General features: G+C 51.7%; 1 long non-coding RNA gene across 1 annotated transcript; it reads right to left on the bottom strand.

Annotated features, from left to right (window-relative positions):
- Positions 1–1556: 1556 nt before the first annotated feature.
- LOC117063374 lies at positions 1557–12392 on the bottom strand. Its single transcript, XR_004428885.1, has 5 exons — positions 12313–12392; positions 10797–10872; positions 6118–6265; positions 2942–3175; positions 1557–1798 (listed from the first exon to the last, which is right to left on the bottom strand). It is a non-coding gene; the product is annotated as an uncharacterized LOC117063374 (long non-coding RNA).
- Between the last annotated feature and the right edge of the window lie 1633 nt (positions 12393–14025).

Genomic DNA, 14025 nt, shown 5'->3' with positions numbered 1-14025 from the left:
GGGGAGGGGATCAGGTTCCTGCACAGTTGTGCTGCTGGCGGAAGTGACTTGTTTTCTGACGACCCCCGTGACCACCAGAGAATGTCCGTTTCTCGGAGCGCAGCACAGGCTGTGCCATGGAGGAGCCTCGGGCGAGGGGCCTGGTGGGCGCCTGGAGGCCGCTGGGAGGTTGTGGGAGGGACGGTGACCCCCCACTCCGGGTGACGAAGGACACGCAAACCAGAAGCCTCTTTTGAGAGCCGTTTGGGATTGAGATGAATAAACCACAGCAAGTGGTTAGAAGTAGGTTAGGAAGAAGCGGGGATGAGAAAGCCGAGGAGGGTTCTGGGCTGGAGCCGTTCACTGAGACAGGAACCTTGGGGGAGGTGCGGTGTCTCCCTGGTGTCTGGGTGCAAATGTCCAGAGAGCGGCTGGAACCCCTTGAGGCTAGAGCACGGGGACGCTGAGCTGGGGTGTAGGTCTGGGAGCAGTTGGCCCTCAGGTAGTTCACTGACACCATGAGTCTGGAGGGGCAGCCCGGGCTGTTGTGGGGTGGTGGTGCTGTGGAGGGAGAAGGGTCTGGTTCTGCCCCAGGGACTGGGAGCAGCGACAGTGATGGGGTGGGAAGGGAAGGGACCACAGAGCAGGCCAGGGAGGGAACTCGGGGGCTGGGGACCCACCAGCCCTGGAGCCATGGGCACAGGAGAACCATCTGCCGGGGGCCCAAGGGACTGAGCAGCACCCACTGGGAGTCATCACTCTGGGTTCCGGGCAAGGGCTGGCTCATGGCGGGGAGAGGAAGCCAGACCTGGGTGACTGGAAGAGCAGGAAAAGTGAGAAGTCGGGGAAATGGGGTGGTAGCAGAAGGGTCTTAGAAGCAGGAAAAGACTTTACAGAACTCCCCAGGGGGACTTAGGAAGAGGAAACCCAGATGCCTGGGGCTCGGTGGGGGTCCTGAAGGGCATGCACCTTCTCCAGCTTCCCAGACACCATGACAAAAGACCTCATTTTTTGCTGCACAGAAGCAGCCAGAGGTGGCCTCTCCCACGCTCCGGAAGCAAAGGGAATGATCTGGCTAGAGAGCAGCACTCCACGGTGACTCAGTCCTGCTGTCTAGCCAGCCTCCAGTGCTCGCCTGTGGGCCACTCCGGGCAGATCACCTGAGTCTCTGAACCACTCTGAACATCAGTCTCTTCATCTCTAAATGAGGGTGCTGGCCGTGTGCATCCACAGGTGTATCCTGAGGTTTGACACATGCAAAAAGCTTAGGACAGTAAATACTAACAGGCTGGTGCAAAATCGTGTTTTTGTCATTAAAAAAAAAAGTGGCAAAACCCGCAATTACTTTTCCACCAACCTAATACTAATTGTGAGCGACTGGGTCAATGTGATGCGGCCTCCTGATCCCTGCCCAGCCTGCAGGGATGACAGGAGTGGCCTGTGACTGTGGGGCTTAAAGGCAAGAGAGCAACAGAGAGGTGTTTCTGGCCCTCTTATGTGAAATGAAGACTTTTTAATGTGAATTTAGAAGTAAGTCCTGACAGTGAAAACAAAATCAGACCCTGAGAATGGCAGAAAGTCCAAAGGAGATGAAGGCCGCGGACCCCCAGGCGAAGTTAAATCAGCCCCACAGGAGCACAGACGCGTGATGGGGCACCAGGTGGGAGTGACGGGAGGGCACAAGCTGCCTTCTGGGGTGATGGAATGCTCTGTAGCGTGCTCGGGGTGTGAGGTACTCGCCGATGAGCATTGGTCAGAACTAACTGAATGGTAGCACTTGAGATCTGACCAGTTTGATACATGCTCACTAGGCCTCAATCTAAAAAGGGAAAAGGAGAGAAAAGAAAGAGTTAGAAACTAAAGGCTAGAGGAAATAAGTGACAGACAAGGAAACGCTTCTGTAACCAGAATGTATCTTTTTCACGGGGAAATATGAACCATATGTCTATACATGTGTGCACATATGAACATGAATCTGAATGTGCACACACATGCACACACATGTACATGCACACATATGCACAATTGCATGTGTGTATACCTGCGTGGGAGCATATACAGATGTACATGCACACGTACGCACAAATGCATGTGTGTACACCCGTGTGGGAGCATATACAGATGTACATGCACACATGCATGCCCAAATGCATGTGTGTACACTGTGGGAGTATTTACACATGTGCATGCACACGCATGCACAAATACATGTGTGTACACCTGCGTGGGAGCATATACAGATGTACATGCACACGTACGCACAAATGCATGTGTGTACACCCGTGTAGGAGTGTATACAGATGTACATGCACACATGCATGTGTGTATACCCACATGGGAGTGTATACGCGTATACATGCACACGTACACACAAATGCATGTGTGTATACCCACATGGGAGCATATACATATGTACATGCACAAATACATGTGTGTACACCCGCGTGGGAGCGTATACAGATGTACATGCACACGTATGCACAAATACATGTGTGTACACCTGCTTGGGAGCGTATAGAGATGTACATGCACACGTAGGCACAAATACATGTGTGTACATCCACGTGGGAGTGTTTACAGAGGTACATGCACAAATACATGTGTGTACACCTGTGTGGGAGCATATACAGATATACATGCACACATATGCATGTGTGCACAACCGCATGGGAGTGTATAAACCCTAGTATGTACATGCACATGTATGCACAGATACACGTGTGTACACCTGCTTGGGAGCGTCTACAGCTGTACGTGCACACATATGCACAAATGCATGTGTGTACTGTGTGTATACCCACATGGGAGTGTATACATATGTATACAAACATGAATGCGCACATGTGCATTTATCCACACATACGTGTACACACACGCGCATGCATATGTATAAACCCAACACACACAGATGAAAGAGTGAAAGGGGAGACAGAAAAGTGAATCTGGGCTTTTGCCAACTCACACTTCTGTCTGATCAAGTCAACTGTGGTCCCTGCCCAGTGCACATCAAAAAGGTCCGCGTATCCCTCATGGTCCACCCTCTGCGTGGACACTTCACGTTTCCCAACAGAGCCGGAGCCCATTGGAAACGCAGGTTGGGTTCAGAGGTCGGTTTGCATGGTGTCCTGCCACTCCCCAGTTGCTGGTCTTGCACGCAGCTGTCTAACTTCCCCACACATCAGCCATCCTCCCACAGCTACAGATGAGCAGAGAAAGGAGAGAACATGTGCATGAGGCACTTATCCTGCACCCAAAACAGACGCGTGCTCAGTACAGCGTGGTTCACATCATCTCCATCGTCATTATCGCCGTCATTGTCACCACATCATCATCGCCACCACCATGAAGGGAAACAGCTCTGCTCTTCTCTAAGGAAGAGCTCTGCCAGCTCTTAGCTGTGATCTATCTTTGGACCCTAATGGAACAGAGGAAGACGGCGTTACAAAGGCAGGCTCCAGGCCTCACACAGTGGGCAGGCCCCAGAATCCAGGAACCTCCCCCGTTCCCAGTGGGCCCTCAGCTCAGAGAGCAGGAAACTGGGAAGGCTTGCGCTGGGTACAGGGCCAGGTGGGTCCTGCATGTGTGAATGGGCACAGAGGTGAGAAAGGCATCTAGGGTGGGAGGAGTCACACACACAAAGGCTCTGCGCTAGGAAAGGACAGACAGCTAGCGGAGTTGGCATGGAGGCCTCTGGGTGTTGCGGCGGTGCCAGCTCGGGCACCCTGTGTCATTCCTGAACAAAGGAGACACACTCCTTGTCTGCATTAGTCCATTCTCACACTGCTGGGAAGAACTGTCCGAGACTGGGTAATTTATAAACAAAGGAGGGTTAATCGACACAGTACTGCATGGCTGGGGAGGCCTCAGGAAACTTACAATTATGGCACAAGGGGAAGCAGGCACGTCTCACACTGTGGCAGGTGAGAGAGCATATGAAGGAGGAACTGTCAAACATGTACAAAACCATCGGATCTGGGGAGAACTCACTATCACAAGAACAGCATGGTGGAAACTGCCCCCAGGATCCAATCACCTCCCACCAGGGTCACTCCCTCAACATGCAGGGATTATCGGGATTACAATTCAAGATGAGATTTAGGTGGGGACACAGCCACACCATATCACCATGCATTGCCACGGGCGAAGCTCACTATACGCAAATACAAGCACACACAAACAGCGCATATGCCTGCAGTGCCAGGAAGAAGAACCTGGGCAAGGAAGTGCCAGGAGGTCAGAAGAAGCATTTCCGGCCTCTATGAGGAGGCCACACCCAGAATCTGATCACCTTTATAAGGATGGAGGCCAAGGTTCCATCTCTACTCAGTTTCTGTGCTGAAACTTAGCCTCCAATGCCATCGTATTAGGGGGGGATTAGGTCAGGAGGACAGAGCCTGCATGAAGGGGATTAAAGACTTATAAAAGATGCGCCATTCAAAAACAGAAAAAGCCCTTACCAGACAAGGAATCTGCCAGCACCTTGAGCTTGGACTTCTCAGCTTCCAGAACAGTGAGCAACACGTTTCTGGTGTTTAACAATCACTCAGTCTGAGATGTTTTGTTATCGCAGCTTCAGCAAACTTTACTTCAGCAAAGTAAGATGGTCGCTAGCAAACCCAGGCTGCAGGACACCCTCTGTACGAGACAGGTGCCTGCTCCCGGAACCCCAGAGTGTAGCCATGGCAGCTGTGCCCACATGGCCTCAGCCCCCCTGGTGTGCTGGAGTTGGGGAGGTCGTGCTTCCTGGGTTCCTCACACCCAAGAGAAGGAGGGCCAGGATAGACATGCCCAGCATTCCTCGCAGGTGTACCAGGTCAGGCCTCTAACTCCCTGGGGTAGAGGGAGGCCCGAGTTACACTGGGAGCCTCCTTCAGGGGAGGGCCATCCCCCCAGGAAAGCGAAACCTAAGATGTGGTTAGTGGTGAATTAGGAGGTGGGCGGAGGACCTGTGTCCGAAAGCCCTCAGGGCCAGAGAGCAAGTCCCGCACTGGAAAGAGAGAGGTCCCGCGGTTGGGCCCAGAAAACGGGGACAAGCGGGAACACAACTGCCAGGGGAGGGCCATGCAGGGGACTCCGCTCTGGCTAGGTCTCTGGGCATGTTTCAGAGGGAAACTCATCACGTTTTTAAACGACTTCTGTGGAAGACGTGGAGGAGGGCTGTGGGCAGGCCATCTCATAGACAGATTGGGGAATTTTGTAAGAGTCAGTGAGACAGGATGGCACCCTGGCTGCTCCAGGATCTAGTTGCGGCTTGAGAAAGAAGGTCGAGCGAACAGCTAGTTGCTGAGCCACAGAGAAGGGGAGTGACTCAGGGAGGAGCAGGGACAGATGTCGGGTAGCAGGAAGCTCTCGAGTGATTTGGGACGGAGCTCTGAGATGCCTGGGAGCTACAGCAGGAACCCAGTGGGGACGTCCGTGCTTTGAGACAGCAACTCTGTGCTTCCTTCCGCTGCACCAGAAACTGATTCTAAAATGTTGAGATTTGCCCTCCTGAGCCCAATTATTATTATGATTATTATTTTATTTTTATTTTTTTGAGACGGAGTCTCGCTCTGTCACCCAGGCTGGAGTGCAGTGGTGCTATCTCAGCTCACTGCAGCCTCTGCCTCCCGGTTCAAGCGATTCTTCTGCTTCAGCCTCCTGAGTAGCTGGGAATTATAGGCGTGCACCACCACACCTGGCTAACTTTTGTATTTTTAATAGAGAAGGGGTTTCACCACGTTGGCCACGCTGGTCTCAAACTCCTGATCCCAGGTGATCTGCCTGCCTCGGCCTCCCAAAAGTGCTAGGATTACAGGCATGAGCCACCCCACCTGGCCAAAAACAACCCTGAAGCCCAATTTTTAAATGACATTAAAAGTGTATCACACAAGTGAAATAGGCATGTAAAAAAGATGCTCTGCATAATAAGGTTGCTGAATCTAAAAAACAAAAACGGAACAGTTTAAGACAGGAGGGAACTGGCTTCCATGAGGGTGTCAGGTTGGACAAATTCCCTCTGAGCATGTCCTGTCACCGTGATCCCATGGTTGTGGGGCTCACAGGGGACTGCTCCTTGCTCTGGGACGTGGCCGAGAGTTCAGATTCACCACTGTAAGTAGGAACACTGAAAAACTCCAGCTGAACCTAAGAACCCACCTTTGAGCCAGGTTTCAGCCAATTTATCTCATTCGGCAATTTCACCCTGAGTCACGCTGCACATTCCATGGATGAATCTCAGAGTGTAAACATCTGCTTTGACATCCTCAGAACGCAGATGCAGGCACGCCAAAGCTCGGGTCTCATCCTATGCCAGAAAAAATGGGGAAAGAATAGAAAGTGGCATGTGTGATATTTAGTTTGGGGTCAAGGACGGTTGCTGGGTGAGCCAACATCACATACACAACATAGCCCACCCGCATCCCAGTGGCAACCTGGGCCCCCCCACTGCTGCCATCCCTGCCAGGGCTGATCACGACAAGGGTTGGCATATCCCAGTGACAACGTGGGGCCCCCCACTGTTGCTGTCCCTGCCCAGGCTAATCTTGAAAAGAGTTGGCGTATCCCGGTGGCAACCTGCCTCCCGCCGCCGCCCCCCCCCCCCCCACCCCGGCCCCGCTGCTGTCCCTGCCTGAGCTAATCACAGCAAAGGGTTGGTGTTACTGGAATGCACTCTTATGTTCACGCTGATTTATCTATCCAAGTGATCGTCCATTGTTATCACAGGGTTCCTTTCTTCATTGGTTAAATCTAGAGTGGTCAGTGGGGTTTAGTTTTTAATTGCCCCTTGCTGATGTACTTTGACGCACACCTTCTCTGACCTCCATGTAAGCCTGGCCATCAGAAGTGCTTTTTGTCCCTGAACAGCGACAGGTGCACTGTGTATGGGAGACAAATGACTAGAATGTGGCATGTTCCTCCAAAGCCAACCCTGACTGGCGGCGTGGAGCCGCAAGGTGCGACGTCACTCTCGCTCAACTGCCTTTTGTACCTTTGAGGTGGGCACGGACTCCATGGAAGCCTGAGCCGCCAAGGGCTTCCCGGGGGCAACACTGCTTTGTGTAGGCTCACGAGAAACTCCCAGGGTTCCTGGGTAAGGAAGACACAGCAAGCGCTGGCCTCTGTCACATCCACCTTTGTCACCAGAAGCCCACCTTTAGGGCACCTCTCTCTCAGCTGTTTGAGTTTTAGGGTCTTGCCATAAAACTTCATTGAGGCCTCCTGGGTGAGGCTCAAAGCACGCAGCCCCATGTAGGAACAGGTTGAGAGCACACAGAGAAAAGAGCAAGGTTGCACCCCAAGAGAATGACAGGCGGGGAGACAAATGCTGGCTCCGTCAGCCTGACCCCATTCCCTGGGTGGCCGAGAGGGACGTGCGATGGGTCTTGTGAGGGTGGAGGGCACCTGAGGGACGCTGCACCCATTCCCCTGCTGGCAGTTCACCCGAAGGAGTTGACGTTTTTAAACGAACACGAAGTCTCCGCTCTTTGGAGTGTGACAGGCTGCCCCTGTCTGCGGAAGCTGTCCCTGAATAGGCTTTCTCTGAGCTTGTTCCCGTGGAGGGCTGGGCCTGGTTTCTAATCGCCCCCTTCCCCGGGCTGCCTGCTGCTGGCTGCGGAAAGTGTGGGTTTGGCTGCATGATGGCCTCATAATGGCTCTGGTGACGCCCTCTGCGTCTTCTCCCGGCGCCAGCCTTTCAACGGAGCCACACATTATGCCTGGATAAGGCTCAAAGAGCAGCTTAATATCAGGTTCTCTGGGGCTGTAATCATGGGTTCAGGATGGAGCAGACTCAGCCTCAGCGAGGCCTCTGTGCGGCTTAAAACACGTCAGCGCATCCGTGGGCACTTTTTGGAGTTAAAGCGCAACTTACACATCTGCCTGTATCCGTAGGAAATGAATGAAAATAAACAAACAGATTCCTTGCATTCAACACAGCGCAAGAAAAACCACATCCTGCTGCGCAGTAGCCGAGGGAAGCCGGCTCGCGAGAGCGCACAGGGAGGAGAGGCCGGCACTGTGTGGCTGCCAGCGAGGCTCACTTGTATGTCAGGTGCAGCACTTTTGTTAGCCCATCATGTTACTATTTTTTTTTTCTTCAACACTCCTGTGTCTACTGGGATCTCCTGTTTTTATTGTTTTGGGATGAGATTTTAAAAACAAAAACAAAACACACCATTTCATGTGGCCTGTGTGCTCTTGTACATTAAACCAAAAAAAAACCCCTGGATCACCGCACAGGAGACTCTCCTCCCCGTTCTCTAGGGATGAGCCCACATGGGGAAACCCTCTTTTCTCTTTGTTTTTGACCGTGTGATCTAACAGGACGATCTGGAGGAAACGCCATGTTCACAGGACACATTTCTGCAGCGTGGCTCGGGGGCCCACCGCCAGGGTTTGGCTCACTCATGTCGCAAACTAGAGGGGAGGAGGGTGCTGGCTGTTTCCCATCTGCAGTCTCAGTTTCCCCACCAGAGGATTCATGGAAATACTTGAGTGGGCTGTGATGCAGTCCCGGCATGAAACCCCCAGCACTGACGTTGGAGTCTGGAGGTTTGGGCATAGTTGCCAACGTCGCACTGACTTCCATGCCAGCACCAAGTCTGCAGCTCCCAGGCCACTCGCGCTTCTGAACACAAGGTCAAGGCTCCCACAGCCTCTCCGGGGTCTGTAGTTCACTAGAACGACTCGCAGAACTCAGAAAAGCTCTGTCCTTACAACTGCAGCTCTACTACCAAGGGCACGCTGAGGACCTACCAGCGGAGATGCGTCCAGGGCTGGTCGAGATCAGGAGGGCCCCAACATGGGGCTCCCAGGCCCTCTCCCTGTGGAAGGGGGCAGAGGGCACTTCCCCTCCTGTACATCTGCGAGTTCTCACTGGAGCCTCCTCCTGTAGGGGTCACTGCCCGGGTGACGAGCTCCATCTCAAGCCTTCTCCCTTTTGGGAGGTCAAAGGTCAGCTATACCATGTGACCCCACCCTGTAACCACATAGTTGGCCTTTCTGGTGTGGTCAGCCCCATGCAGACCGTAAGATGCCTAGGGACCTCCTTGAGTAACAAATTCCTATCACTCAGGAAATTCCACAGGCTTAGGTGTTACCTCCTAGGAACCCAGGACAAAGACCAGGCACATTTCTTACTACACAACAATAATGGTAAGCTATGGCAGGAGTGTCGTGATGATGAAATGGGAAGATGCAGGTCAAGCATGAGTGGCGGGGCCTGTGATCTGTGCTTTACATACTGATGAGTGCTTAATAAATGTTAGCTGGTGTTGTCTGCACCATTGCTGCCTCATCCCACTCCCGAGTCAAGGCCAGTCCAAGTCCCACAACACGTTCGGGTCAGGTGCCAGCAAACTTACACGACAGGGTCCCTTTGATAATTCTCTATAAACCTAGCTATAAGCTATCATTTCTGCATGAGCTGAGACATAGGCAAACAATTTTTTTCAATGTTTAAAATTTTCACTGCTTCTCAGAAAAATAGTAGGTTAGAATCTTAAACTGTATTTTACTTACATTATTACACACAAATAATGTCATATTCTGGTGTATTTTATGGAAGATTTGATTAGTTAGCACTAAAAACTCACAGGCAAAAGAATGAATGCAAATCATTTTCACACTCATCTGTAATTTTATCCTTCCGGTGATACTTTGAAATTAGTATTCTTGTCGAAAGTTTCTAAGTAATGATTCTGATGAGCCTCAGAGAGGTAATGTGACCGCCCAAGTTCATAAAGCTGGTCATCGATGCAACATTTCAGCAAAACCACAGCATTATTGAATAGGAAGAAGTACATGTGGTGGCCTTTGGTTCAAGGTATCCAGCGCTGTCCTTGGGTGGGGGAGAAGCAGTGTCACCTCCCGTCCAGCACGAGGCTTGCCCTGCTCCAGAGTGGGGTGGGGGGGTGTGTGTTCTGTTGCTTCAGCACTTACAGGGTAAGGCGAGGTACCAGGACTCATTTTCAGGTACCAAAGCAGATCAGGGGACAGACTGAAATTCTGTAAAATTTCACATTAGGTGGTCAAGAACTCATGAAATGATTCACTTGCATTAAGGATATACACGTTTTCACTCAGTGGTGTGCTTGATAAATATCTTGCAACTGGCTCTCCAGAAAGCAGGAAGAGAGCTTCATTACAGTGTGCCAATGTCCATGGTGAAAATGCCCTCACGATGGCAGATTCCAGAGAGCAGGAAGAGCTGACTCACAGTGTGCCAATGTCCATGGTGTAAATGCCCTCACTGTGGCAGATTCCAGAAAGCAGAAAGAGCTGACTCACAGTGTGCCAATGTCCATGGTGTAAATGCCCTCACTGTAGCAGATTCCAGAAAGCAGGAAGAGCTGACTCACAGTGTGCCAATGTCCATGGTGCAAATGCCCTCACTGTGGCAGATTCCAGAAAGCAGGAAGAGAGCTGCCTTACAGCGTGCCAGTGTCCACGGTGCAATCCCCTCACCGTGGCAGATTCCAGCCCCACAGTGCAACATTGCTGAACGCAGACTTGGGAAAAGCCGTGCACGTCAGTCCTTGCAAGATGCTCAGCACACCACTGGTTTCATTCTGGGGCTCCTACCCCTCATGACCATTTTGAATCTTGATTTTGTTATCAATCGTGTTTATGTTAGTTACCTGCCCAAGTCACCTTCAGTGTTGTCAGGGTGCCCTATGGATAGGATGGTGAGTGAGCAGAACGTAGAGCCCTCCTGGGCACATGTCACCTTATCTACTTTGAGCAAAATTCTTTGCTCAACATAAGTCTCCCTACCTGTATTCTTACCTAAATCATATTTCTCTACTCTCAATGTTAAATAAAAAATAAATACTTACACTTAGGGCATTTTCCAGTCGGCAAACCTCCATTTCATTCTGACACTGGTCTCATCGACCTCATAGCTTGCGTCTTCTGCAAATGTGTAAGAATGCCCTGTAGAACTTGATGTGGCCAAATGTTGGATTCCCAAGTTCAGGAAGGGCAGGGCTAGCTTTATAGCAATGCATGGAGAATAAAAGTTTGTGTTGATTGAGTTACCAAAACCAGGTTAATAGGACTTTGGAGAAGCAGAACTTTGGTGGAGGATATTGAGGTGTGTAAATAAAGGCATGAGAGTGTCCAAAAGATGTTGCTGAGGGAAAATAGCAAGATGTGACTGTGCTTTAGAGGGAGGGCATGGAGCGGGAGTGGAATGTTGGAAAGGACCCCAGATCTAGAGCCTGGGAGTGGAGAACCTGGTGAGGCCAGGCTAGAGGTCATGATCTACAGTAAGCAACAAGAAAGCAGCGCTCAACAAGGCAGCCGTGGAGAGCCAAGGGCAGCCGGCAGCCTCTTCATCACCCTCGGGGTGAAGGCAGAGGAAGAAGCAGCCCTGGGAAGCATGTGGTAAAAACCTAGCAGAGGTTCCAACTAACCCAAAGTGCATCGTAAAATATCATAACAGGATGCCGTGAGGGAAATCTACAAAAGACTGTTGTTTCAAAAACAAGATCTTTTTTTTTTTTTTTTTGAGACGGAGTCTCGCTCTGTGGCCCAGGCTGGAGTGCAGTGGTGCGATCTCGGCTCACCGCAAGCTCTGCCTCCTGGGTTCACGCCATTCTCCTGCCTCAGCCTCCCAAGTAGCTGGAACTACAGGCGCCTGCCACCGCGTGGCTAATTTTTTGTATTTTTAGTAGAGACGGGGTTTCACCATGTTAGCCAGGCTGGTCTCGATCTCCTGACCTCGTGTTCCACCCACCTCAGCCTCCCAAAGTGCTGGGATTACAAGTGTGAGCCACCGCGCCTGGCAAAAACAAGAATCTTTTATGCAACAACCGGGAGACCACAGGCTTTCCCAGCCTTGCATTTGAAGATTTCTGCAGGAATTTCACCTTGTTTTCACCCAGCTGTGCTTTCTGTGCATTTGGAAATGATGCCACCCGCATGTATCTGTGTGGCAGCAAAATCCAGGCTACGGCCTTCCATCATTTTCCTGCCAGAAGCCCGCAGAGCCTGCTCCAGCCCAGCACCAGCTCAGCACCTCCCAGCAGGCCCTGGAGGCCACCCATGGTACCCCCTGGCCAGTTGGCTGCCACTGGTGCTGCTGGAAGTCGAGCAATGTGGCCACCGCTGCCCTCCACTTCCTCCATCAGTATTTTTAACGTCTTTTCTCTGCCAACCCAACTCACAGACATGCCACATGCGTTCGCCTGCAGGAGCAGTTTGGATATTCTGCTGTTTAATAGCCTTCGCGCTGACACAGACCCAGGAGCAGGACTGCGTGGTTGAATACACAGTGACAAAGCCCAGGGACAGGGCGCATTGCAGGTCAGCCGCTCGCAGCTGCCGGGTACGGGTGGTGTCCACTCTTACTGGTGTTGATTCCACTGGAAACCTGATCCTATCTCGATAATGCGGTGACCCTGGGCTCCAAGAAGCTTCCTGCCTTTTAAAGCATTTTTCTTGTGCAGCCCATTGTGACATGACAAATAAGCTGTCCACGTACCTTCGTGTGTTCACAGAGGGTCCCCGGCAGTGGATGTGGCTTCTGTGGCTCAGGTTAGAACCCAGCCTCTGTCCCCATCCATCTGTGCTCTAGCTAACCGTGGTTTCCCAGGCTTAAACAGGTGGACCAGCAAGTCGCGCAGAGCACGTGTTTGGACTGTGGCCCCGTGGCCCCGCCCCCTTCTGCATCCCGTCCCCCCACCCCCACCCCCAGCGACTGTCACTTTCTCTCTCACACTGCCCGCTCACTCCTGTGTGCCAGTGAAGGCAGGGTCAGAGCTCCGCTCACAGCTCCGACACTCCAGTGGCTTCACGTGACGAAAGTTTTATTTGTCCTCACTTTGCAGTGCCGTATGTTGGTTTTTGGGGTGGGAGAGAGACCCTACTCCATTCCGTGGTTCAGAGACTGTTGGCTGGAACTCAGCCTCACGGCTGTACTGATGGCAGCTTAGGTACATGAAGTCACCGGTGAGCCAGGAAGATAGTAGACGCTCAGGTGTCATGAGCGTCAAGCCAGCCTCTGACTCTCCTGAGACTTACGAAGAACAATGCAATTGCTTCACAGTCCACCTTCTAAAAGCCTTTTATTTTATTTTTATTTTATTATTTTTGTTTGTTTGTTTGTTTGTTTTTTGAGACAGAGTCTCACTCTTGTCTCCCAGGCTAGAGTGCAGTGGTGTGATCTCAGCTCAGTGCAACCTCCACCTCCCAGGTTCAAGTGGTTCTTCTGCCTCAGCCTCCGGAGTAGCTGGGATGACAGGCGTGCGCCACCACACCCGGCTAATTTCTGTATTTTTCGTGGAGATGGGGTTTTGCCATGTTGGCCAGACGGGTCTCAAACTCCTGACCTCAGGCGAACCACCTGCCTCAGCCTCCCACAGTGTTGGGATTACAGGCATGAGCCACCACACCCAGGCCGTAGTCCCCATTCTTATTTGGTATGGGAAGCAGTGATTGAAATTTTAAAGATTCCAAATCTACCACCTCATCATCAGGTGGGAGCAGGCGTTGCCTGGTCACCGCACACCTGGCGCGCTTCCAGACACTGGCACTGCTGCACACTCTGTGATCTCTCTGTGGCCGTGTTGAGCTGATTGAAATGGAAGAATTTCCCTGAAATCAGAATTGTAATCTGCAATGAGATTTCCAGTTTTGATCCTGGTGCCGGGGCAACATCGTCCTTAACTTTGAGACTTAGTTCTCATGTTACTTCCCTCTGAAGCCTCCCAGCTCTTTCCTTCCTCTCCTCAAACTCAGTTCCTGGGTTCCTACATTTTCCTAATGACCTGCAAATCCCCATGGATCCCAGATCTGGGTTATGCTGTCCCTGGTGTTTCTTCTCCCACGACAGAAGCCCTTGGGATGATGGCTGCTCTCTCTGCACTTGGAGCAAGCACCGTGCACACCGTTGATGCTCAATGGATGCCTGTGAAACTGACCTAGGTCACGGCCTCAGATACAGCTACACAGAATATGGGACTGGAGGCCTCAAATGCTGCCTGTGCCTCGTGGCTTCTATCAGAGGGGTCATTACCAAGGAAATGGAGAGGGGCTCGGTTCTTGACCCTAGTTCTCATATTT

Source organism: Trachypithecus francoisi, unplaced genomic scaffold (assembly GCF_009764315.1).
Source record: "Trachypithecus francoisi isolate TF-2019V2 unplaced genomic scaffold, Tfra_2.0 Lachesis_group18, whole genome shotgun sequence".
NCBI lineage: Eukaryota > Metazoa > Chordata > Mammalia > Primates > Cercopithecidae > Trachypithecus > Trachypithecus francoisi.
The sequence above is the reverse complement of the archived record's forward strand: the minus strand, read 5'-3'. Positions and strand labels throughout refer to the sequence as shown.